The 27651-nt window shown below is 45.6% G+C and overlaps 1 protein-coding gene across 5 annotated transcripts in view; it reads left to right on the top strand.

The window, feature by feature from the left end:
- Positions 1-18339: 18339 nt before the first annotated feature.
- Positions 18340-27651, top strand: part of EYA3 (EYA transcriptional coactivator and phosphatase 3) — a 166469-nt gene continuing 157157 nt past the window's right edge. For 2 of the 5 annotated variants that reach the window (XM_074976654.1, XM_074976650.1), the window contains exon 1: positions 18341-20882. The gene's annotated coding sequence lies outside the window, so the exon portion shown is untranslated. Of the gene's footprint in view, positions 20883-27651 lie in introns of all 5 variants that reach the window. The other 3 variants (XM_074976655.1, XM_074976649.1, XM_074976657.1) reach the window with 3 other exon arrangements.

Below are 27651 nucleotides of genomic sequence, written 5' to 3'. Positions count from 1 at the left end.
TTAGGTGTTTAAACCCTCGTGCAATTAAATGCATATTGTCAATAGTGATTGCATGCTGATCCAGTAATAGACTACTAATTCCTCCCCCAGTTTTAACTGCTTTGCCTATTCCATTCACCACAGTGTTAATTTTTAAATTGAGATTTTCAATATCTGCCGAGTTCCATAGGGACATGCCAAGGCTAGACCCTCCCAGGGCTGTTCCCAATATATCCCGTCTGTCTCTATGTTGTTGTGGGGTATTTTGAGAGCCCTTCCAAAGTTGTAGCTGCATTTGCATCTCAGAGTTAAACCAGTCCTTATAATGGCTGGGACATTGCCTTGGCATGTCCATACCTGTAAAATCCAGTCTAAGTGGCATATACAGCCATCCTACATTCTCCACCATATATTCCGTCGTGGGGTGTAGGAAGATTCCTGATGTGGGCCATGGTTGTATAAATGGGCATCCTTCCTTTGGTGTAGTATCCGTGTGTGGAGGTGGGGAAGGGGATGGTGTTGGGGCTGTTGTAGGACAGGCATCCTCACAGGCCTGCACATGGTGAATACATTTACTGGTAGTCCGGGTTATAGACCAAGTCCCTGTGTATGTACCTGCATCCCTTAATTGTATATTGCGAATGCGAATAGATGCACTCCACTTCTTTTGCACATTTGTAAATTCCACCCTATTTAGCCAATCCCCATAAGTTTTTACCTGTCCTCCAATGTAACTGATTACTGGGCTTACTGCTCAAAACCAATCCAGATACACTGTATTGGTTTGAAGCACGTGTGGTTGTATAATGCATGTTAGAGTAAGATCTTCCCCCACCATACCTGTAAGATATACTTCCATAATCTGCTTTGGCTCCACTAGAGCACGCTCCATATCCGGAGTTGCTCGTTTGCTTTCCTTATTTGTATTATGTTCATGGGGTTGTGGTGTACTACCTGGATGAGAACGGGCGATGATATCAATGGCTTTACAGTTAACAACAACATCACCCTTCCAGCAGCATGCATACTCCCCCTGTGTCTCTGCACTTAAAGTCAGTTCCTTTTCAATTTGTCTTCGTGCATTTTCAAGCTTTGGGATGGGAACGCGTTGAGTTTGGCTGCCGTTTTTAACTGTCCACCCCCACGCCATCATAATCGGGAAGGGCGAAAACCTCAGGATGTTTTCCATTTGTCGCTTTCCTTGAGTTTCACACACCAGCTTTTATACAGTCCTGATAGGGTGCTGCTGACTTGCTGTCTCCCATCCGTCAGGGTTATCTGCTGTCCCGGGTTACCGAATGTGTTCGGTTGATCTTAATGACTTTAACCAGTCCCTTTGAGTCTTGGGCTATCACCAAAACTCCTGCCAAGGTCCATATCCATGTTGGCATCTTAACCTGTAAAAATACAAAAGAACACTCGCTTCTCCCTTACAGATATAAAAGGTTTTTTTGTTTTTTGTTTTTTTAAGCAGCAATACTTCATAGCCATTGTACCTGATATAGTACCAGTCATATCAGCCGCATCTATTCCTTTTTCACTGGCTCTTCCTGGGTAAAATCCCTATTTAACAAAGACAGTATGACCGGATCACTTGGTGGATTAATGAACAGGAGTCTTGTTCCCAAGGGAACGGTAGGTACATTATTAATCCATGAGATGCCTGGCCCTACCATCCACAGCGACTGTTTTAAACACAGGATGCGCCTTAGATTCTCTTTAAGGCTCACATACATGTTCTCTACCAATCACAGTTAATCCCCACACAGATATTTCTGGATCTTTCAGTGTGCCTACCTGAACATTCTCTGACATGAGAGCAAAGATCCACTGAATGGCTTTATAAACTCTCACATGTCCTTTAGACAGATTTTCCTGACTGAGTAGCTTTCCCAGTGCATGGTGACTTTTTACAATCACCTCGCTTGCTCCAACAATTGCCTGGGATTTTTGTAATGTCCAGTACTCAGCAAGGGCCGTTTGCTCACACACCCCCAGTTTGCTCTCTGGACTAGTCAATGCTCTGCGGTAATACGGAATTGCTCTTTCCCCAGCACCCTATCCTGGGTTAGCATACTAACAATACAGAAATTCTTAACACTAGGATACAGTACAAAGGGGAAGTCATTATTAGGGGCGGCTAAAGTAGGTGCCTCCATCAATCCATTTCAGACTTTCCCATGCCTTAGTTGCCTCTTCTGTCCAGCTCCACTGTGGTCTTTTAAGTACCTCATACAGGGGACCTACCTTTTCTGCGTATCCTACCATAAATTCTCTGCAAAAGTTAGTGAGTCCCAGAAAGGACTGCAGAGACTTGGCGTCTACCGGCATGGGCAGGTTAACAATGCACTTTACTCTTTCCTTATCCGCAGACCTTCCCCCAGAACTGAGTCGAATTCCAAGATACTGCACTTCTCTCTGTTTAATCTGTTACTTCGAGGGGTTAAGTTTTAAGCTGTAAGCTTGGCAGCTAGTCAACAGCTCTTTCAGTAACTCTTCATGCTCTTGCTCTGTTTCACTGACTATTAAAATGTCATCTACATATTGCACAATTCTTCCCGTTTGTAATAGCCCCTCTTTCTCCAACGTATTTCTCACTACTGTATGGAAAATAGTTGGTGCGTCACAGTACCCCATTGGCAAAACATTCCAGCAGTATTGCATACCTTGGAATACAAAAGCTGTTCGATACTGAGACTCTGGGTCTAAAGGAAGACTCCAAAAGCCGTTTGCCACATCGAGTACTGAGAACCACTTCATGTCAGGGGTGACCACCTCCAACAGTTCGGGGTAAGCTGCCACCACAGGAGCCCCCCGTTTGGCAGTCTTGTTTAACCCCCGACAGTCAATAGTTAATCTCCATGCACCATCAGCTTTTTTGACTGGCCAAATTGGTGCTGCGTTAGGCGCTGAACACCTTCTGATTAAATTTCGTTTTTCCAATTCTGTTATTACTCGCCTTAATGAGTCCTTTGCTTCCTGAGGTATTGGGTACTGCTTTATAAATGGGGGTGTATCTCCCTCCAATGTAACAGAGGTCTGCATTTTACCCGTATCTAGGGAGGCTGCTGCACAGGCGGTTTGAATTTCAGTCCACCAGCTCTCCCAGCCTTCTGGTGTAGGAGGCGGTTGTTTAGGCTTTATTGCTTTTACAGTCTGTGTAGCCAGTCCCATAGGGATTAAAATGGTATCAGTTGTACCTTGCATTACAGTGAGAGTTCGTCTAATACACGTGTTTGGAAAATGCAAAATTAATCCCAGTTGCTTAATGGTTTCTGCCCCAATTAGATTCACTCTCCCTGCAATAGCGCACTTCTCATGAACGGTATGCATCCCAAACTGGAGGGGAAGGATTTTAACATTATATGTTTGGTTAGTTCCAGATATTCCCTGTATTTGCACAGACTCTCCAACTGGGTATGCATCAAAACTGTCTTTTATTATAGGAATTCCAGCCCCCATATCCCGTAGAAAATCCACTAGCCCTTCCCCAACTCGAATGCTTAAATGGGGGCGTCCCCATACATCTACTGTCATGGGTTGCTGAAAGATGCATTCTGAGTCGAGGATAGGGCTGTCCTATGCTATTGTACCAGGAGCAATTGGGTCGTTCAGTCCTGAAGTCAGGACCGTCGCCCTGGCTACCTTCGTCCCCGTCTTATCTTTTTCCTGTTGAGACTCCTTGACAATCATGCATGCCTGCAGCTGTGCCTGCAGCCTCTCAATCTCTCCTTTCAGGTTCAAGTTTTCCTGTTTTAGAACTCCAGGAGGTACCCACGAACTCTCTCTATCACCTCCTCTAATTCTGTTTGGTCCTCGACCTCTCCAACCCCGGCCACGACCACGGGGAGAGTATCCAGGACCCTCTGTCTTCCATTGTCCTAACTGAGTACGCAGCTCATTAACAGGAGTTCCTTCCTGCTGCTTAATTGCCATCTCTACTTTTGCAATCCATTCGTCCCAAGGAACCTCTTTACCTCCATTCTCACACCAAGCCTTCATCCAGTCTAACACACTGAGAGGCAGCACCTCCGAAACAATTTGCTTCAAATCTTCCACATTAGCAGACCCTGCTGTTAATCTGAGATAAGTTTGAATTCTGTCTGCCAGTTTGGCTGGAGCCTCCCCCCGCAATCTTGCAATTCCTTTGAGAGTAGCTAACTCACTGGACAACTTAAAGTGCTTCTGAACCACACGTTTAAGCATTTGTGCAACATCATCATCAAAACCGAGGGTGTGACAGTTCAGGGGTCCCAACAGGGCTTGCACCAAGATTGGTTCCTGCAGCATGTCAATCCCGACTGCTCTGAGTGACTGCGAGAGCCTCTAGGGAGCCATGCCAGAAACTCACTGAAACGTTCAGAGGGGGGAGGTCCAACAGCTCCAGCTAGCGCAGTTAGTCCATTAATCTTCAAAGCGTCGAGCCTGGCTGCAGAGCCGCTCACGCGTGGGGGATGCGGGGGGGAGGCAGGCTCCTGATCTCTTTCCCTTGCTGCATCGTTACGGCAGGGCCAGGGCTTCCTCAAACGCTCAGTTAAATTTTTCATTACAGTTTCCACTTCATCCCATAACTTTAATGCAGGAGGGCTCTGTGACCGTGGGGTAGCATCGGGTCCCATTTCTGTCCCATTTTCACTCATTTCTCCTTTTTTTACTGGAGTTCATCTAGGTTTTGGGGAGGGCTTATCCCAAACCTGGCTTACATCATAAGGTGGCGGTTGCGGTGCGGTAGCCCCTGCCCATGGGTCACGAAAGGGTGGGTCACCAGGGCCATTCCACAGGTCCCCAGTGCAACGCCCATCCCAACTGTCCCAAGTTCCATCTCTTAACTTGGCAAGAGCCACCTGTTTCCATTTCTGTCCCCATTCCTCAGGCACTGTAACAGCACCTGAATTACATTGAATACCAGGGGACAGCACTTTTTGCTTCTGCAGGTTTTCTACAGCTGTCTCCAATTGTTTATCTTCCTGCTTTACTTGCTCGAGCATATCATGAGTCTGGATTGCCTGCTGCCCTGCAAAAACAGCTTGGGCTTTCCAGTGCTCGACTGCCCGGGTTACCTCTTCTACTTCCCCTGTTTTTTCTTTTACTTGTTTGGCCAGCAGGCCAGCATGCTGTCTAAGCCATCTTACAGCCATAGACATAAGCTGCAAAGTTCTTGCTTTTTCACGTTTATTACTATTTTTCAGAGCCTCGGTTTCTACCACCGCTCTACATATTCCAGTCCATGTTTCCCCACTCTCTTTTTCAAATTCATATGGGCCCCCTTTACTGGCAATCCAGAGGGTCCAAGAGTTATCAAACTCCGTGGGGATCATAAGGGAAGGGATCAGGGGGTTCCCTAGTTCGAGGTTTTCTGCCATGTTAGATCGCAATTCCTACAGCGGGCAGGTCGCTTACTCACCAGATCAGCGGTCGGGGTCACCAGCGTCGTCAGAGTTGCCACCAGCGCGGTGCTCTGCTCTCTCCAATGTCGGTATCACTCGGCTGCGTGCGTGTGTTCCCTCTGTGTGCTGCCCCAGCTCTGCAGATAGCTGACACAGCAGACCCGAAGAGAACCCCCAATGACCACAGAGTCTAGTAAGGTGCGAAGGCACGTCGGCCAGGTTGATTGCCGTATTGGATACAATAGTAGTTCCCTGTAGATTTCTTAGTCTAAGTCAGGGCATAGTACAAATATGCACCCACGGTCAATGGACTCGGCTCAGTCAGTGGCGGGACTTTCCACTGCCCCCTCGGCCGGACCCAGACCACATCCCAGGATTACATTCTTATACACAGGTACAAACAACTTACACATCACTCCTGACGTATTGCGGTACAACCCTTCTACGTAGTTAGGTGCCGCCTCCCCCTTTGTACATGTTGGTTTGAACAAAACAACTCTATCCATCAAATTATCCTTTTGCCCCTGTCATTGGGATGTATTGGCGTATTCTTTCTTATCTGTGGGATGTTCCAGGGTAGGGAGTTCTGGTACCATGTACCTGCCATACTCCCCTTTTGCCCCTGTCATTGGGATGGATTGGCCTATTCTTTCTTATCTGTGCAATGTTCCGGGGTAGGGAGTTCTGGTACCATGTACCTACTTCAATATGCTAGGTAGATATGTCTATGCACCAGCAACCCTCTTCTTGCCAACTTCTGTGAGTAATGCATTCCTTTAGCTCACAGCTGCACTTTGCTTTCTGTTAGCAAAGTCTTGATCATTACTTTGGTTCAGGCCTAAGGCCTCATACTGGGCCTGTACTTACTACATGCTCCTCTAGCTCTTTTGCTAAGAAGGAATCCGACTCCTGCCTCATGCTTTGTTTTTTTCCCTGGCCAAATAACTTCGCAACCACGCATCTCTCCTGATGGTGTCCAATTCATTTCCACCAGTCCAAGTATATTGCATCAGTATCTCTCCATCAACTTCCAGAGCAGCTGTAATTTTCCAGTCGCATACAGTGTTCAGATGTTCTACATTCCAACCGACAGTATATGTATTAGTTGCAATTTTCTTTTGGTATCAAACTTATTGACACAACCCTGATCACTCAATTGGTGTTGCAGACCTTGTTTATCTGGGCAACATCTGAGCTGGCATCTTTTATCATTTAGTCGTACTGGCATCAGATTTCATTCGTATTGTTGTTTCATGATCAGCGCATCATCATTCATTTGACCAACCCTTCTCCTTTATTCAGGCTTGAGACTGGCATGGAAGCCCTGGGGAGTTTATGGCAGAGCTGAACAGATGTTGCGCAACTGGTACTGTATTTGACCTTCATTTATTTCCTGTGGTGCAGTGGAAACTACAACTAACGTCTACAAATTTACAAAACCAGGTTGTCATGGTATCACACTGTGGTCACTAGCAACAATCTTTTTTCATTTTTAATCCACCAAAAAGTAGACTGTCTGGGAAGACAAAACAGAAGGTTAAAGCACAATCTAAATCAGTTCAGGAAAAAGGAAAAGAAATGAGATTTCATTAGTAACAGAGAGAGAGTTGTTTTAGTCTGTATGCTAACAAAAAAGTAGTCCTGTAGCGCTATAAAGACTAACAAAAAAATTATTAGGTGATGAGCTTTTGTGGGGCAGATCCACTTCTTCAGATCTGGAAATAGTGCTGTACTGGAAATAGTGCTGAAAGTGAACTGGCATAATGATTACATAGCAGATACAGACAAAAAAATTAAATGAAAACTGACAAATCATATGCACAGGACAGAAGGGGGGAGGGTGAAGGGTAGGAAAAATGGGGGAGAGGGTGGAAATGGCCCATTATCAGTAGTATGTATCAAAAGAGGAAGAGTAGAGCGGAAGAATGACTTTTTGTGTCTTACTCACAACATACGTGTTAATGCATCCCAGAATCATGTTTGCTTTTTTGCAACAGCATCACACTGTTGACTCAAATTTAACTTGTGGTCCGCTATAACCCTAGATGCCTTTCTGCCATACTCCTTCCTAGAATGTCGCTTGCCATTCTGTATGTGTGAAACAGGTCTATTCTGTCAGGGTGGAAATGGCCCATTATCAGTAGTATGTATCAAAAGAGGAAAAAACAAGTCAGATATGTCGGGGTGGGGTGGCCCATTGTCAGAATCTAATGTGGAGGTGTTAACACCCAAAGTAGAGAAGCTGCTTTTGTAAGGGGCCAGCCTCTCCCAGTCTCTGTTTAATCTTTGGTTGATGGAGTATCGTGTCCAGTTCTGGGCACCACATTTCAAGAAAGATGTGGATAAACTGGAGAGGGTCCAGAAAAGAGCAACAAGCATGATCAAAGGTCTAGAAAACATGACCTATGAAGAAAGGCTGAAAGAATTGGGCTTGTTTAGTTTGGAAAAAAGAAGATTGAGGGGGGACATGATAGCAGTTTTCTGGTATCTAAAAGGGTGTCATAAGGAAGAGGGAGAAAACTTGTTCTTCTTGGCCTCTGAGGATAGAACAAGAAGCAGTGGGCTTAAACTGCAGCAACGGAGGTTTAGGTTGGACATTAGGAAAAAGTTCCTAACTGTCAGGGTGGTCAAACACTGGAATAAATTGCCTCGGGAGGTTGTGGAATCTCCGTCGCTGGAGATATTTAAGAACAGGTTAGATAAATGTCTGTCAGGGATGGTCTAGACAGTACTTGGTCCTGCCACGAGGGCAGGGGGCTGGACTCGATGACCTCTCAAAGTCCCTTCCAGTCCGAGCATTTTATGACTCTATTTGGGTACTGTAGCCTGCTTTGGGGAAAAACCCAAAATAAGCAATCTGAGTAACAAGTTGATTGGTCTCCCCACCCCAACCTCCACAGCAGCGAAGGCAGAAAGTAACTAAGTAGAAATACTTAGTTATACTACTCAAGTATCCCCCCCCATTTGTACTTTACTCAAGTAATTTATTTTTTGACTCTTTGACTTTTACTGAAGTAATTTGAGAAGTAAATCTGCCACTTTTTTACTCCACTAACATTTCCAGAAACACTTAGTTACTCACTACTTTCATCACGCCACTGACACTTGCATAAGCCAGCATTCTGATTGGCTAAAGCATAGCCACATGTGCAAAGCATCCAATCATCACACAGATGAAATTTTTTAGAAAATAACCAATCAACAAGCGCAATGGTCCTGTCAATAATGTAGCTTTTAAAAGGCTTCTTCAACACCTTTTCATTCAAAAAACACATGGGTTGGGGCCAGATCCACCTTGTCGAGAAGCAGCATGGTGCTGTGCAAAACTGAGCTGAGCAGCCCTGGTTCCAGTGCATACGCCAGTAATTTGAAATTTCTGTAATTTGATTCTTATATTTAATTTGGTCACTTTTAAGCTTTATTAAGGCTGTGACGATATTTAAATTCCAGATTTAAATATAAATGTAAAGTATATGTGTGTGTAGTAACAGATAGCCGTGCTAGTCTGTATACTATGAAAACTAAAAAGCAGTCCAGTAGCACTTTTAAGACTAACAAAATAATTTATTAGGTGATGAGCTTTCGTGGGAGAGACCCACTTGATGATGTGAAGAAGTGGGTCTGTCCCACGAAAGCTCATCACCTAATAAATTATTTTGTTAGTCTTTAAAGTGCTACTGGACTGCTTTTTTGTTTTTATATGTGTGTGTGTATGTAATATATAATACACGTGTGGGTGCACAACTGGTTGGATAACTGCGTATAGAGAGTAGTTATTAATGATTCACTGTCAGGCTGGAAGGGAACAACAAGGGCGGGGGCGTTCCACAGGAATCAGTTTTGGACCCCTTCTGTTCAATATCTTCATCAGTGATTTAGATAATGTCATAGAGAGTTATCAAGTTTGCAGATGGGATACCAAGCTGGGAGGGACTGCAAGTGCTTTTGAGGATAGGGTCACAATTCAGAATGTTCTGAGGCAAACTAGAGGAATGGTCTGAGGAAAATAGTTCAATCAGTACAAAAGCAAAGTACTCCACTTAGGGGGGAACAATCAGTTTCACACACACAAACTGTAAAGGGATTCCCTAGGATGGAGTACTGTAGACAGAGACCTAGGGGTCACAGTGGACCACAAGCTAAGTATGAGTCAACAGTGCGACACTCTTGCAAAAAAAGCAAACATGACTCTGGGATGCATTAACAAGAGTGTTGTGACTAAGACATGAGAAGTAATTCTTTTGCTCTATTCTGGACTGATCAAGCCTCAACTGGATTACTATGTCCAGTTATGGGCACCACATTTTAGGAAAGATGAGGAGAAACTAGAGAAGGTTGAGAAAACAACTAAGATGATTAAAGGTCTAGAAAATATGACCTATGATGGAAGATTAAAAGAACTGGGTTTATTTAGTTTGGAAAAGAGAAGTCTGAGAGGGTACGTGATATCAGATTTCAAGCACCTAGAAGAGTATTACGAGTAGCAAGGAGATAAATTATCCTCCTTAGCTTCTGAAGATAAGACAAGAAACAATGGTCTTAAATTGCAGCAAGGGAGGTTTAGATTGGACATTCGGAAAAATTTCCTAACTGCTAGGGGATTGTACTGGAATAAATTGCCTACAGTGATTGTAGAATCTCTGTCCTTTGACAGACTTAAGAACAGGTTGGATAAATATCTAAGAGGGATGATATAGAATGGATGGTGCTTGGTCCTACCGTAAGGGCAGGAGACTGCATGACCTCCTGAGCTCCCTTCCAGTTCTAGTGTTCCATGATACACACAGATACACACAGATATAAGTGTGTGTGTGTGTGTGTGTGTGTATATATATATATGGATTTCCACTCCATATGGCTAAATTTAGTGTCTTGCATGGTGACAAGTATCAGAAGGGTAGCCACATTAGTCTGTATCTGCAAAAACGACGAGACATGCATCTGACAAAGTGGGTCTTTGCCCACAAAAGCTTATGCTCCAATAAATCTGTTAGTGTAATTTGCCACAGGACTTTCTAGTTGTTTTTTGCACGTGTGTGCGTGTGTTTTTGCATATTTGTGTATGGGTATTGTGGCAGACTCCCCCCAACCCTTCCCCAGAGGGTTACTGCACTGGAGGAGGCAAGGGCCTGCAAGGGGACTGGTTTTATCCTTCCCATTCTGGACTTAACCTATGATGAGGATGGCTTGCTAAGCGGAGACACCTGCCTCTGGAAAGACCTGGGTAGATAAGGAGTCTACCTGAGTCTCTAAGGCACAACAGAGAAATGCCAGGAAGCACAGGGACTCACAAGGGAAATTGCCACAGTGTACATATATATTTATATGTGTATATAATATATATGTAAAAAATAATGGTTCCCTTTGATAACTCAGGTGGTTAACCATAGATTATCATAGGACAGCTATTTTTGGCTTCTGGATATTGAGTACAAATAAGCCACCATATGTTTGGACTTTACTCGGGTAGTTTTCCAGAAGGATACTTTCACTTTTTGTTATTTTTTTTTTCAAAGCTGTAGTATTTCTTCTCAAGTGACTATTTTGGGTACTTTTTCTACCACTGCATATCAGTGGTCAAAGACAAGGGCACATTCAATGAAAATGAGAGGCAGCAGATTTAAAACTAATCAAAGAAAGCCTTTGCTCACACAGGGCACAATTAGCCACCATGAGACAGCAGTTATAAAAGAGCTTATTTGGCATTCAGTGCAAGGTTTGGATGGAGTTCCGTAAACAAAGCCAGAGTCCACACACTGAGCAATGAAGCTGAGAAAAAGACTAAACAAATAAACATTCCTTAAACACCACTCAGCACAGAATGAGGCACAGGTCCTGGAGAACAATAAAATGGATTATACCGTCTTTAATTATATCACATTGATATGCATTGGAAAGGTGAGCTAGGGTTGCAATTTTCTAGGGCAACAGTGGTTCTGGCATTTCCTAATTTGAGTGCTTGCTTTTGCTTCATATTCTTTCCACATGGTGTTTTGGGAAGCAAGCCATAGCTACACTGATGGGAGTAAATGTTAGTAAAAAGTATTCCTAGTAGTGCAACACTGAGTTTTAAAACTAAAGCAAACATTGGTTTACTAGGCATATCTCTCAACCTTCAAACCGACCAGCGCGATATAATCATTCAAAAGATGTGACTAGTGACCAAAATGTGGAACACTTGTGTTATGTGTAGTACCAGGACCCACCACGTGAACCCTCAACATCATTAATTTACTGTTACAGACTGTAACCCCAAGTTCAACAATTTTACAAAACTATGATAAAGCTTGTACAAAGAATGCCTTGTGAAGTGTCATTTGAAAACTCACAATCCACTGAACATTACTGTCCTGGTAAAATGTGTATACACAGTGCCAACACTGTACATAACATTCTAAGATCCTGTGGTATGATTGCTGAAATACAGTCCAAGCTTAGAAAAGCAGCCCAAACCAATTTCTCAGAGATAACAAGTTAGCTAGTAGTTCAGCCAGGTGTTAACATAATCAAGCAAACTATTACAGGTTAAGTGGTTATTCTCAGTCCTTTGGGGAATACATATAAGATCCAATTATCAGTATTTGTGACATTCTCCAGGGTATAATCTGCAATCTCTTTATCATGTTTGATTTACAAATGTAGAATTATATATAAAATATAACTGAATTAAAAAAACAATGTAAATCTTGAGTCTAGAAACCATATGTAATTTTACTTCTTGTACAGCCATTTGCTCAAACAAGTTTATTTATATTTGCAGCAGATAATGTTGTCCGCTTATTTACTGTGGCACCAGAAAGGAAGAAAAAGCATTTGCATTGGACTGTTTTAGCAGTTGTTGTAAGATATTTATGTTCCAGAAATTATAAAGATTTGCATGTCCCAGAGCTCCCAGCGAACAAGCTTGATCAGCTGCCTGGGTGCCTGAGCTTGTGCTGTGCAGAGAAGAGCAGTGTGCAAGGTGTGAATTGGGGGAGTTCCCTGCCAGGTGAGCCTTCAAGGGCTGATTAGACTGGAGGCAAGGCTTTGAGCCAGGCCTGACCAGCTAGCAGCTCTCTCTATAAGAAGGGAGCTCCCAGTGAACAAGGTGAGCAGCGAACAGGGGGCAGCAGCTAACAGGGAAGGGAGTTTGCCTCTGGGAGTTCGCCGAGGGAGGAGCCCCGTGTTTGTTGTCCTTTTCAGATATGGTGTTCCACCTGTGCCCTGCAAGGCAGCACTACCAGGAAAAGGAGTCTCTGATGAGAAGAGCCTGAAGAGCGATGGGGGAAGGTGGACCTGGGGGCACTGAGAGCAGCTGGGGGGAGAGGGGCCAGTGCAGTGAGGAGGGCGGACATGGGAGCAGATGGGGGTAGTGGGTTGGGGAGGGTCCTATGGTGATGGTAGCTGGGGGGAGGGACGGTGAAAGGTGGGTAGGAGGCTCCCGGGGATACGAGGTCATTGCTCCGCAGGGAGCTATGGTGACTCGTGTTGACAGGGAGGTATGAAGTAGTGGGATCCTTAACCACATTCTCCACACCCCACTGCCTTGTGGGTTATCCTGGGAAGGAGAAAGGCTAAGGGAGTAAATTCTGACAGAAAATCCGGAGTGGAGTCCGAAGGCGGTTCGGTATCAACTTCTGGCACTGTCCCAGCAACTCCTGCAGCTGAGCTGGTACCAGACGTGGAGGTTATCCTCTCCTTTGGACTATATCAGTAAAGCCGAGAGGGGGACACTGGTGTCTGGGCAGCCCAGAGTCTCCATAATAAGTGCCCAGGCTAGTGCCCAGAGAGGTACTGCGGCATCGCTGAACAGCGTTGCATCAACACGGGAGGCAACAGATACTGGTTATAAGCTCTTGCTCGATTGGCGTAGAGAACGAGCACCAGGGGTTGCCTTCAACGGTGGGAGAGATCCTCGCATCTCACTGGACAGTCACCGCCCGCCTCAAGCTGGGCAGCCCCCAGCCAATAGGGTACTGTCCCGCCACAGTTCACCTGCCTCGCTGGGTGCGTGAGGCTTAAGGTTCCTGAACCTGACAAGTGACTGAAATTTGGGCACCAGGCAAACCAATAAGAAAATCAACAAGAAATGAGAAACATCAACAATTTAAGCATGCTTGCTGGAATGTGCAGACCATGCTGACTGGCTTGACTGAAGATCTTCAGGCCATCAGTGACACCTGAAAGACTGCTGTCATCAACGAGGAACTGAAGAGGCTCAGAGTTGATATCGCTGCACTGCAAGAGATGCGACTCGCAGATTCGGGATCTCTAAAGAAAAAGGACTACACCTTTTTCTGGCAGGGTAAAGCCCAAGAAGAACCCAGAGAGCATGGTGTTGGCTTTGCTGTCAGAAACACCCTTCTACAAATGGTGGATTTAGTCATGGGCGGATCAGAAAGACTTCTTCGGATCATGCTTCAAACTTGCGCCGGTCCCGTCCACCTGATCAGTGCTTATGCTCTAACCCTGTACGCCACACCAGAAGTAAAAGACAAGTTCTATGACATGCTTAGTACTGCTGTAGAGCAAATACCTGCTCATGAACAACTGTACATCTTGGGTGACTTCAATGCAAGAGCTGGAGCTGATTGGGCCTCATGGCCTTCCTGCTTAGGACACTTCAGTGTGGGAAAAATGAATGACAATGGACAGTGTCTCCTTGAACTGTGCACGTACCACAATCTGCATCACAAACACATTCTTCCAAACGAAGCCACAGCACAGAGTGTCATGAAGACACGCACGCTCGAAGCACTGGCATCAACTAGATGTGGTCATCACTAGGTGTAATAACCTCAAAAACGTCCTTCTGACACGCAGCTATCATAGTGCTGACTGTGATACAGATCACTCGCTAGTTTGTTCCAAGCTCAAGCTGAGACCCAAGAAGCTGTACCGCTCTAAACCTGCTGGAAGGCCCTGCATTGACGCCAGAAAGATGGCAAACTCGGAGAAAGATGAAAAGTTCAGAGAGACCCTCCAGGAAAATCTGCGCAGCGGCCCTCGGGGCGCCGATGCGACATCCATATGGCAACATCTGAGGGATACAGTTTACAACACGGCCTTGTTGGTGTTTGGAAGAAGAGCTAGAAACACGAACGACTGGTTTGAAGCTAATTCCGATGAGATGATTCCAGTCATTGAAAAGAAGCGCGCTGCACTCCTGGAGTATAAACGCTCACTGAGCCAGAGTACCCAGCAAGCACTTAGAGAGGCCAGAAGAACAATACAGCAGACAGCCAGGCGCTGTGCCAACAACCACTGGCTCCAGCTATGCAGCAGCATCCAGACCTGTGCCGACTTTGGTAATCTCAGAGGAATGTACGAGGGTATGAAGAAGGCATTAGGACCCACTGAGAACAAGATGGCACCTCTGAAATCCAAATCTGGTGAAGTCATTGCTGACAAAGCCAAACAGATGGAGCACTGGGTTGAGCACTACTCTGAGCTGTACCGAGAACATTGTGGTTGACGCAGCCCTCGATGCCGTCGAGCTCCTACCAGTAATGGACGAACTGGATCAAGAACCGACTGTGGATGAACTGAAGAGAGCCATCGACAGCATTGCAGCAGGAAAGGCCCCTGGTCAGGATGGTATACCACCAGAGGTAATCAAGTGTGCCACGGACACACTCCTGGAACCCCTACATGAGCTACTGTGCCTGTGCTGGAAAGAGGGTGAGGTTCCACAGGATATGTGCGACGCTAACATTGTAACATTGTATAAGAACAAAGGAGACAAGCGACTGCAACAACTAACGTGGAATCTCCCTCCTAAGCGTCACTGCTAAACTGTTCACTCGCGTCATCCTTGGCAGACTCCAGAAGATTGCTGAGAGGGTGTACCCCGAATCGCAGTGCGGATTCTGTTCAGAGAGGTCTACCATTGACATGGTCTTCTCTCTAAGGCAGCTGCAGGAGAAGTGCAGGGAGCAGAGAAAGCCACTCTACATAGCCTTCATCAACCTGACCAAGGCCTTTGACTTGGTCAGCAGGGATGGTCTGTTCAAACTGCTCCACAAGACAGGCTGTCCTCCACGGTTACTCAAGATGATCCAGTCGTTCCACGAAGACATGAGAGGAACCATCCAATATGACAGCGCATTATCGGATGCTTTCAGAATCAGGAGCGGTGTCAAACAAGGATGCGTGCTTGCTCTGACATTGTTCGGGATCTTCTTCGCACTCCTCCTGAAGCATGCCTTGGGATCTTCAACAGAGGGCATCTTGCTGCACACAAGATCTGATGGGAAACTGTTTAACCTTGCAAGGCTGAAAGCTAAGTCTAAGGTGCGGGAAGTCCTCATCAGAGACATGCTGTTCACAGACGATGCTGCTGTAGTGTCTCACACAGAAGACCAGCTTCAAAAACTGCTGGATCAGTTCTCCAAAGCGTGCAAGAACTTTGGGCTTACCATCAGCCTAAAGAAGACAAACGTACTTGGTCAGGATGTTGCTGAATCCCCATCAATCAGCATTGACAACTATACGTTAGAGGTCGTCCACGAGTTCGTTTACATCGGGTCCACCATCACTGACACCCTGTCGTTGGACACTGAGCTAAATAGGAGGATCGGAAAAGCGGCCACAGCTCTGTCCAGACTCAGCAAGAGAGTGTGGAATAACAACAAGCTGTACACTCACACCAAAATGCAAGTCTACAGAGCCTGCATCCTCAGCACCCTCCTTTATGGGAGCGAGACTTGGACCCTGTATGCCCGCCAGGAAAAGAGGCTGAACGTCTTCCACTTGCGCTGCCTCAGCCACATCCTTGGAATATCATGGAAGGACAGAGTGACCAACACCGCCGTCCTCGAGCAAGCTGGAATCCCAACCATGCACACCCTCCTCAGGCAGCGTCGACTCCGCTGGCTTGGCCACATCCACAGGATGAATGATGGAAGGATTCCAAAAGACGTCCTGTATGGTGAGCTAGCCTCTGGCAAAACACCTCCCGGATGCCCCCAGTTGCGCTACAAAGATGTCTGCAAGAGAGACCTCAGAGAGGCAGACATCAAGCTGGACAACTGGGAAGAACTAGCAGACGACCGCAGCAGATGGAGGCAGGGGTTACACAAGGGCCTTCAGAAGGGTGAGATGAAGATCAGACAGCTAGCAGAGGAGAAGCGAGCGCACAGAAAGCACAATAAGGACTTGCCAGACACCCACTACATCTGCAAGAGATGCAGCAAGGACTGTCACTCTCATGTGGGTCTTCATAGTCACAACAGACGCTGTAAATGAAGTCCTCAATTGAAACTTTAAAGGGTGCAATCCATAGTCTACGCAGACTGAAGGATGCCTACTACTACTACTACTACTACATGCTTCAACTAGAGAACATGCCTCTATGCTGATGATTGGATTTGCTTGATAATGATCCAGAGATGGGCAGCCTGATGCCTGCAGGCCACATGCAGTCCAATGGGTCTCCAATCTGCAGTCTGCAGACCCTCTGGCTGCCTCCCTCCATGAGGCATGGGGGCACCAGAGCCTGCACTTCCTATGCTCCCTGCTCCCTCCCAGCACTTTTGCAGGAGTCACAAATCTCTTGATTTGCATTCTGTTCCTCTGCCTCCCAGAGCTGAAACACTGTGTAGTAGCTATTTGTGGCATTCCTGCTCTGGGAGAGGGAAAACAGCAGGGATGGAGGACAAATCATGTTATTGACATGCTCCCAAAGTGCCTGGCAGGAGAGGGTGGAACAGGTAAGTGTGGGACTCTGATTTCCCAGAGCAGGAGAGACACCTGGGGGAAAGTGGGCTGAGAGGAGAACATGGGACCACAGGTGGAAGCCCAGTGGGCTGCTGTGGCATACGGCCCACCCACTATTGATGGTTGTCCATCCCTGATCCAAAACAATGCAGATTAATGCTTGTTCATTTTCATCATCTGAGTCAGACGCTACGAGCAAGCTGATTTTCCTTTTTAGTGGTTTGAGTTCTCTAGTTACCACATCAGAGAACTGTGCTTTTAAGACTTCTGAAAGCATGCTCTACACTTTGTTCCTCTCAGATTTTGGAATGCACTTTAGATTTTTAAACCTTGTGTTGAGTACTATAGCTATCTTTAGAAATCTCACATTAATACACTTTTTGCATTTTGTCAAATCTGCAGGGGAAATGTTCTTAAAGCAGACCAGGAAACCTAATTCTGCATCAAGGAGTTCAGTCATAAATTAATGCATTTTTTAAACAATTGACAGCAGCATGGCTGCATGTTCTCCAGAATGCTAACTGAAGCATGAACAGGCACATGAATGTTCAGCATATCTGGCAGGTAAATACCTGACAATGCCAACTATAAAAATGCCATGCAAATGCCTGTTCTCACTTTCAGATGATATTAAAAAAAAAAAGAAAAGCAAAAGGTAGACAGCATTATATCCTGTACAACAGACCCCCGACTTACATGATTTCAACTTACACATTTCTTGGAATAACACAAGTCAAAATCAATAATTACCACCCGGCTGCTGCACCACACCCCAGCCGCCCCTCCCACTGGGCTCTGCTGCACCCCAAACCGCCTCCACTTGATGCTCCCCATCTGAAAACTTAAGGTCAGCAGCTGCAGTAAAGATGGTGGTGGCTCTGTGTGTCCCCAGGCTGGCACAACAGCACTCATCCTGCTGCTCTCACTACGCCTGTCCCGCTTCATAGCTCCATGCAGCTGCTGGCTGGCATGGCAGTGCTGCTTGCAGCACTTACCCTGCTGCTTTCACTGCCCCAGTCCTGCTTTGTGGCTTCATGGCAGCGCTGCTTGCGATGTTCACCCTGCTGCTCTCACCTCCCCAGTCCTGCGAGTGAGTATTGCCAGCAACACCACCACACCAGATGACAGGTGCCCTGAGCTCTGAAGCTGTGGACCAGGGTGGTGAAAGCAGTAGGGTGAGTGTCGCAAGCAGTGCCACTGAGCCAGCCAGGGGGATGCCTGGAGCCACCACCATCTTTGCTGCGGTTGCTGAGGCCCTCTGCCACTTGCAGTCTCAGCCCCGGGGGACGCAAAGGCAGGATGCCCTGCTCCCCCATCCTGACTTACAAAATTTGACTTACATGTGGTTGCCCAGGAACCCAACCTGTGTGTAAGTCTAGGCTTTACTGTAAATGTAAACACTCTTATTTATCTTAGTGACTGGCTGGACAAGAGGTTGGATTGAGTGGACTGTAGGCAATAAAGTTTTACATTGTTGTTTCTGAATGCAGTTATGTGAAAAAAATCTACATGTAAGTTCCACTTTCACAGTAAGAAGACTGCACTACAATACTTGTATGTGATTAATTGAAAAATGCTTTCTTTTGTTTAATGTTTTACAGTGCAAATATTTGAGTACTGTGCACTTTTTGTTCTATAGTAGAAAGTATCCTTTCAAAATATTTAATAAATTTCTATTCGTAGTATATTAACAGTGGTTAAAACTATCATCGCAATTTTTTTAAACTTAACCACAAGTTAACTGCGATTACTCAACAGCCCTGGCCAAAATACAAAACAGATTTCTTTTCTACAGAAAGATAGCTTTTAAGTGATACTTAGGAGATGTAAAGATCAGAGCGAATGACAAGTAAACATAGTCTAAACAAGAGTTGACTCAAAGAGTATGTCACTCTGCCAGATAAAAGCAGGTTACAGTTCTTCACGACACAGAACGGAACAACCTTCCAGCCTGAAATCAAACTTTTCCAGTTTATAGTCTTTGTCCTCTTGAGGTTCTTCTAGCTCAGAAGTTGAGCAATAATTCTTGCTGGCGTAAGCGTTTTACAAACTGGCTTCACAACACGTCTGAGATGTTTTGCTTCAACCATGCCCCCTTTCTCCTCCCAAGACCCAAGCTGCTTTGGGGAAAAGCATCTACTCAAAGATGCTTTTTATATATCCTATACAGGCAGGGGAAACATGGTGGCAGAAGGGGCAAAGGGAATGGCACAGGAGCTAGCTAGGAGGAGGTCTGGTGCCCACAGTAAGGGGCCAGTCCTAGTGCCCACCAGCAGAGAAATGTGGCTCTAGTGCATTGTGTTGCTTAGCTCAGGGGCTACAGAAGAGAATCTCAAGCATTGTTATAGGCTGGGGACCAACTGGCTAAGCAGCAATACGATGGAAAGGGACCTAGGGGTCATGGTGAATGAAAGGCTGGATATGAGTAAACAGTATGCCCTTGTAGCCAAAAAGGCTAATGGCATATTAGGGTGCATTAGGAGCAGCATTTTGACCAGATCTAGAGAAGTGGTTGTTGCCCTCTATTTGGCACCAGCGAAGCCACATCTGGAATACTGTGTCTAATTTTGGGCCCCCCCCAGTATAAAAAGGATGTGGACATGCTGCAGCAGGTTCAGCGAAGGGCAACAAAAATGATTAAGGGTCTGGAGCACAAGACCTATGAGCATAGGCTGAGGGATTTGGGCTTGTTTAGCTGACAGAAGAGAAGACTGAGAGGTGATTTAATAGCAGCCTTCAACTTCCTGAAAGGGAGCTCTAAAAAGGAGGGTGAGAAACTGTTCTCAGTGGTGTCAGATGGCAGAACAAGGAGTGATGGTCTGAAGTTGAAGAGGGGGAGGTGTAGGTGAGATATTAGCAAAAACCGCTTCCCCAGGCGGGCGGTGACGCACTGGAATGCGTTGCCTGGAGAGGCGGTGGATTCTCCATCCCTCGAGATTTTTAAGTCCCGGCTGGACAAGGCCCTGGCTGGGATGACTTAGTGGGGGTTGATCCTGCTTTGGGCAGGGGGCTGGACTAGACCTCCTGAGGTCCCTTCCAGCCCTGCGGTTCTGTGCTCCTACATTCAGCAGTGGAACGTGGAATGGGGTGGCGGGGGGAGCAGAGTGCTGCTCCCTTCCCCCCACTGCTGCCGGCCTGTCAGCCCGCCAAGTCCGTTGGGCCGCAACGCTCGAGGGCGGCGAAGGAGCAGGAAGGAGGAGCAGCGGGCGGGATGGGGGAGCGAAGGGGTGGCTGGGCCGTTCCCTAGGCTTGGGGGCGGAGGTCCCGCTGCTCGTGCGGCCCGTAGCTCCCTGAACCGCCCTGCGACGGCGGTAGGTGGGGCCCGGGAAGCGGAGCGCCACACACCTCGGCTACCGCCACGTGACGCCCGGCGACGGGCCCACCTCCCCGCGCGCCGCAAGCTACCGCCAGGCCGCTCCGCTTCCGACGGCGGCGCGAGGGCGGGGCCGGCCCGGCTCTGCTGCTGCCGGGCCGAGGTGCCGCGGGACTCGGAGACGCGCACGGCCGGGCCGGGCCGGGCCGGGCGTCGCCTCGCTGCTCTCGCGTGGCCGGCGGGAGGTGCGCGGAGACCGGCAGCGAGCGAGCGAACTCTCCCCGGCCCGGAACCGCTGCACCCCGCGCTGAGGCGGGGAAGCAAAGCGCTGCCAGCGGAACGCCCGCGCCAGCGTCACTTCCGGCTGAGCGGGGTTCTGTTTCCGGGTTGCGCTGCCCTGGTTGGCTCCGAGCGGAGCTTTCCTTGGACTGACCCGCCGCCGCCGCCGCCGCTGCCATGTCTCCCGAGGGACGCGCTGCCGGGGCCGCCTCCGCCGCCGCTTCACGGTGAGAGCCTGCTCCGCCGGCCCCTCCCGCGAGGCCCAGAGCCCCGCCGCGGGTCTCCCACGCGTGTCCCCCACTTCGTACCGCCTGGCCGCCGCTGGGGGCCGCGGCGCCGGGACTGTCTGTCCCCGGGCGCGTCTGGCTGCCGGGGCTTGTGCGCAGCCTCTGTGCGAGGCTCAGGGGCTCCGGGCGCCCCCGCCCCGCTGACAGCCTGCGATGCGGTCTCGTTCTCTGGCCCTGCTGCGATCGCCTTGGCCCGGGCTCCGAAGACAGCACAGGGCTCCAGCTGGGGTCAGCAGCAGCGTGTCCTTGTGGCGGGCTCGGTGGAAGCCTCTTCTCTGCGTGCAGCCGCAGTCACAGAGCACAACGGGCAGCACACGAATGGGCTGGGGAAAAGCGCCACAGTGTAAAGTCGCTGTGTAAACTAATGTTCCGCCTTCACCCGTATACTGGTCACTCCGCCTCAACGAGAATGTTGCAGCGTTGGAGGGGGCTTCACTCACTCTTTAGGGTGACTTCTTTTTGTAGTCAGAACGCCAGTTTTAACTGTAACTGAAAAGATTATTTTTCTACTGACATTAGGTAGCTGTGGCCTTTATTTTCCTTAGGATCATGTCATTGCACATGTCATTGCACATGCCTTTGTGCTGTTTTGTGATGCCATTGTGATACAGGACAGCCACAGTTTTTTAATTAGCTCTCTCTGCTTCTTATCACTCATTTATGTCTTTGATGGTTAAAGTTTTATGTCAGGGGTCTGCAACTTGCGGCTCTGGAGCTTCATGCAGCTTTTCAAGGAGTTCTTTGTTGGTCCTGACGCTATAAGTGCAAAATTTAAAAAAAAAGAAAAAACTAAAAATCCTCACAAAACTCCTGATTGTTTTTGTTAAACAGTGAACATCTAAAAGGCCAAAAGTGAACAACTCATATCTAAATAGTCTGTGCTACAGAGATCTTTGGAAAGCTCTTCTAGAAGATCTCTTCTGAAAGAACTTCTTTCACGAGACTGTGTCCACATACAAAAAAGCACTCCAAAAGAGTGATCTGCTCTTTTGAAAGAGAGCGTCCACGCAGCCCCAAATCTTTTGAAAGAACAGGCCACATATCGAAAAATCAGGCCCCACGAGGATAGCTCTTTTGGGGGAAAAAAGGCCTGCAGAGCATCAGCACGCATTTTCTTTCGAAAGAAGCTTTTGAAAGGGGGGCTCTTCCTGAAATGGGAAAGGAAGAGCGATTTTGAAAGGAGTACCACATTCTTTCAATTCACTTTCGAAAGAACAGTTTTTATACGTAGCCTCCTTCTTTAAAAAAAAATCTATTGAAAGAACATGCTAGTGTAGACGCAGCCAATATGTGAGCTCAAAATGTTGGATTGCTCCCCCTAGCATGCTCAAGAGAGAGAGAGAGAGAGGGAAGGTTTGGGAGTGAAAGTAAGGAAGACAGTGGTACAAACACACATGTAAATGTGAGGAAATAGAATGTGTAAAAAGTTTGTGACTGTCCTGCAGTAAACGTGTATCACATTACAAATCATTGTATGTGAGCTGCTCTTAAAATAGGGGTTACAAAAACTAAGGGTTGACGTTATTTATTAAGGACCATCTTGTATTCACATGCATTGTGGTTGCTGAACTATTGAGGTTTTTAACAAATTGGAAAAAAAGTCTGTTCTTGCCATTTTGGTTGCCGACCCCTGTTATGTGTGAAATCAGACTTTGAAACGATCCCTGGCCCATCAGCCTAGACTTGTATTTTTTGCATTTTGCGGTAATGATTGTAGGAAATCTTACATAAGAACGGCCATACTCGGTGAGACCAAAAGTTCATTTAGCCCAGTATCCTGTCTTCCAGCAGTGACCAATGCCAGGTGCCCCAGAGGGAGTGACCTGAACAGGTAACAATCTCTCTTCTGCCATCCATCTTCAGCTTCTGACAAACAGAGTCTGGCGACAACATTCCTTACCCACCCTGGCTAACAGTCATTAATGAACCTTACCTCTATGTATTTATTTAGCTCTTTTTTAAACCCTGTTATAGTCCTAGCTTTCACAGCCTCCTCTGGCAAGGAGCTCCATATTTTGACTGTACACTGTGTGAAGAATTTCCTTTTATTTGTTTTAAACCTGCTGCCCATTAATTCCTTTTGGTGTCCCCTAGTTCTTATGTTATGGGAACAAATATTTTTTCCTTGTTCGCTTCCTCTACATGGCTCATAATTTTGTATACCTCTATCATATCCCTCCTTGGTATCCTCTTTTCTAAGCTGAAAAGTCCGTGTCTCTTTAATCTCTCTTCATATGGTAACTGTTCCAAACTCTAATAATTTTAGTTGCCCTTTTCTAAAAGTTTTCTAATGCTAATATATCTTTTTTAGATGAGGTGACCACATCTGTATTCAAGATGTGGGTGTAGCATGGTTTTATATAAGGGCAATAAGATATTCCCTGTCTTATTCAATGCCCCTTTTTTAGTGATTCCTAGCATCCTGTTTGCTTTTTTGACTGCTGCTGCACACTGCATGGATGTTTTCAGAGAACTATCCATGATGATTCCAAGATCTCTTTCCTGATTAGTTGCAGCTAAATTAGTCCCCATCATATTGTATGTATAGTTTGTTTTTTTTTCATTGTGTATTACTTTACGTTTATCTACATTACATTTCATTGGCCATTTTGTTGCCCAGTTGCTTAGTTTTGTGAGATCCTTTTGAAGTTCTTCACAATCTGCTTTGGTCTTAACTATCTTGAGCTGTCATGTCACTGTTTACCCCTTTTCTCCAGGTCATTTATAAATAAGTTGAATAGGATTGGTCCTAGGACTGACCCTGGGGGAACACCATTATTTACCCCACTCCAGTCTAAAAAATTACCATTTCTTCCTCCCTTTGTTTCCTATCTTTTAACCAAGTCTCAGTCCATGAAAGGATCTTCCCTCTTATCCCATGATAACTTAATTTACATAAGAGCCTTTGGTGAGGGACCTTGTCAAAAGCTGTTTGGAAATGTAAGTACACTATATCTGCTAGATCCTCTGTGTCCACTTGTTTGTTGACCCCTTCAAAGAACTCTTCTGATGAAGCCATTCCTTGCCCACGAAAGCTTATGCTCCAAAATATCTGTTAGTCTGTAAGGTTCCACAAGACTTCTTGTTGTTCTCTAATAGATTAGTAAGACATGATTTCCCTTTACAGAAACCATGTTGACTTTTGCCCAACAAATTATGTTCTTCTATGTATCTTGACAATTTTATTCTTGACTATGGTTTCAACTAGTTTGCCTGGTACCAACATTAGACTTACTGGTCTGTAATTGCTGGGATCAACTCGAGCCCTTTTTAAATATGGGCTTTACATTAGGTATCTTCCAGTCACTGGCTACAGAAGCTGATTTAAAGGATAGCAGAACTATTAACTGTGGTTTGTAACCTGTTTCACATTTGAGTTCTTTTGGAACTCTTGGGGGAATGCCATTTGGTCCTGGTAACTTGTTACTGTTAAGTTTATCAGTTAGTTCCAAAACCTCCTCTAATGAGACCTCAATCTTGGAAAATTCCTCAGGTTTGTCATCTACAAAGGATGGCTCAGGTTTGGGAATCTTCCTAACATGTTGGTACTAAATCATTTAGTGTCTTCACAGTGACTGTATTGTCTTTGAGTGCTCCTTTTGTATCTGAATCGTCTAGTGCAGTGGTTTCCAAACTTTTCAGCATCATGGCCCCTTTTGACTTTTGAGGAACCCTCATGCCCCCCCCCAACATCTTCTAAACCTCCCCCATAACAAAAATTCAATTTGTAAGTTAAAATTTAAAATAAACACAAACTTGGTATAAAAATGTTATTTAATACTAAAAATAAGCACAAATAGCTTTTCTTGGCCCAAAAATTTAATAAAAACATAATTTAACATTAGAAATATCAGAAACAAAACAAATTTAATGTGAAGGATGATGCTGCGTTTTCTTCACGAGTTGGGAAATCTTAGGTTTGAAAGATGAAAGTGTGTAATGCAAGCCATTTGACATCCAGTTAATTTCTTTTTTTTTTTAATGTGACTAAACTTGAAAAGCTTTTTTCACAGAAGTACATTGATGAAAATGGAAGAATAGTACATAGCACTTATTCTCCAATTTTCAAGTACATTGGGAAATATTTTATCCAGAATTTTTCTAAGCCTGAGTATTCAAAATTATCTTTTGCATTTAAATCATATTTTATTTTGAGTGCTGCTTGTTGCAATACTTCTGGGAATGAATCAACATCAATATTGAATGGATTGCATGCTAATTTATGAATGGGGTTGCCAGAAAAGTTGTCTGGAAAGTAGCGGATGAATTTGTCAGCAAGGCAGTCCAGATGAAACACAATTTTGTTCTTCACATCCTCTTTACAAAGTTCTTGGAAACCTTCATTTCCAGTGGGTGATGAAAATGTCGGAAAAGATGAAAAGTTAGGCATCTGAGCCTTGTGTTCAATGTTTCCAAAGCTGAATTTTTTTCATAAACACTTTGATGGCATTGTAGTGCGCTATAAAGTTTGCAGTGTTGTTTCCTTGCAGCTTCAAAGTGAGGTTGTTCAAAGATTCAAAAATGTTCACGAGGTACACCAGTGAAAGTTGAAACATTGGTCTGTAAACACACAACATAACTCTTCTTTTTCCTGTTGCTTGAGGAAAATTTCCACTTCATCTTTCAGTTTCAATAATCTTGAAAGCATGTTCCCTTTGGAAAGCCATTGTACCTCCACGTGAAGCAAGAGTTTTGTGATCTGCTCCAAATCCATGCAAAGAGCTGCAAAAAGTCTCTTATTTAAAGTGCTTTTCTTCACAAAATTGGCATCTTTGATGGCCAAAATCAATGAGTCGCACAGGTCATCTGGAAGGGTTTTAGCAACCAATGCTTGTCTGTGTATAATGCAGTGAGTTGTGACTATGGCTGGAGTTTTTTCTTTCACCGATGTCACAAATCCAGAGCAAGAGCCAAGCATTGCTGGAGCACCATCTGTGTATACACCAACCAGTTTTGCCCATAGAAGTCTTATTTTCTTCAAAAAAGTCAGAAATGGTTTTCAGAATATCAGAAGCCTTTGATGTGGTCCTCAATTCTTTCAAGAAAAGCGGTTCTTCTTTCACAGTTTCATTGTTAATGAATCGATTGTAGACAAGCAACAAATAGCATAGTGTTACATCAGTGGTATCATCATACCTGAAGTTTAAGATCTTTTATCAGGTCATTGATGCAATGTTTCATGGAATTGTTGGTCAGCAAAATTTCTGATTGTTTCTTCTTGCTGTCGACACCAAACATGGTATCAGCTGCTTTCAGCAAGTAAGGCTTCACAAGAGTTTCTCCAATTATGTGCACTTCTTGGCTTTAGTGCTGAGCAATAACAGTTCATAAGATGCTTCTACCGCTTCGGCGGACTCTTGATGAAAAGCTCCAGGAGTGACCAGCTTCATGCATTTCAAATTTTGAAGTTTAGCAGCAAAAAACTCCTTTGGTTTGTCTGTCAAAGTGCTGTGGTTCTGTGTCAAGGGTCACTTAAGATGACTAGGTCTCAAGGCGTCTTTGCTGTGAACTGTGTGGCATACTGTGCATTGAGGATGATCGATCTTGGTTTTTTCCATGGCAGTAAAGCCATACTTAATGTAGTCTTCATTGTACTTCCTTTTCTTATCACAGTCAGAATATATTAATTTAGAAAAATCTATAAAAATAATTTTCCTGGTTAGAATAAATTAACAGATGCAAGTTACTGTGATAAGTTATTGAAAACATCTATTTACTACTACTATTACATACGGACACGTGCTGCCTTATATATACTCCACCATCAGTAACTGTGGAAGACTGGCTAATTACTCCCACGATAGAACAGTCCCAAACACTTCCGCGAGTATGTTAGAAAGTTGAGAAAGTTCCGTTGCCTTCTACGTTGTTCTTTGGCCTGTCCTCCAGCCAAATCGGTACTCCTACACATCGAAAGTTAAATATATATCTATGTCTATGTCTATATATATATAGAGAGAGAGAGAGAGATTTTGCGGTACAAAATTTGAAAATTAAAAATATTTTATGACAGTGGTCTCCAATCTTTTTATACCCAAGATCGCTTTTTAAATGTCAAGGCAATCCCCAAGACCCTACCCTTTCTTGAGGCTCCGACCTCTCCGTTCCCCTCCTCTCCATCATTTGCTGTCCCTAACCCTTGCTAACTCTTCCTGGGTTAGTTAGGAGGTATGGGCTCATGTATTCTATCCTCTGTCTCAGTCTCGCCCGTCCAGAAGAAGGTATAACCACTTCCTGCTTCACTCAAGAAACGTTCCCCAGCCAATCTTGTTTCACTTAATGCTGCTATATCGATGTTATAGTGGGCTAGTTCACGAGCAATGAGAGCTGTCCTTCTCTCAGGTCTTGCAACAGCTTCTCAATCCATGAGAATATGAGCATTCCATGCACCAATGGTAAGTTTTCTCAAATTTTTCTTTTGGTTTCAACTGCAAGTAGGGTTGAACTGCCAGCTGCAGCTTGCTGGCCAGTTGTTGCTGTAGGGCAGGCAATTGTTAGGCCACCTTTTCTAGGCCCCTCCCTTACTAGGGTGAGCAGTGCTGTCCTAGACAGGACTGCTCAGATGCCTGGGATGCTGCTGGGCAACTCTGCTGCCCCAGGTACAGAGCTGGACGACCACTTGTCCACAGGCCACTTACGTGCAGGATTGGGACTACGACTCCCAGTGGTAACCTCCACCTGTTGCTTCGCCCCTCCCCCATCGCCACAG

Source organism: Carettochelys insculpta, chromosome 24 (assembly GCF_033958435.1).
Source record: "Carettochelys insculpta isolate YL-2023 chromosome 24, ASM3395843v1, whole genome shotgun sequence".
Lineage (NCBI taxonomy): Eukaryota > Metazoa > Chordata > Testudines > Carettochelyidae > Carettochelys > Carettochelys insculpta.
The sequence above is the reverse complement of the archived record's forward strand: the minus strand, read 5'-3'. Positions and strand labels throughout refer to the sequence as shown.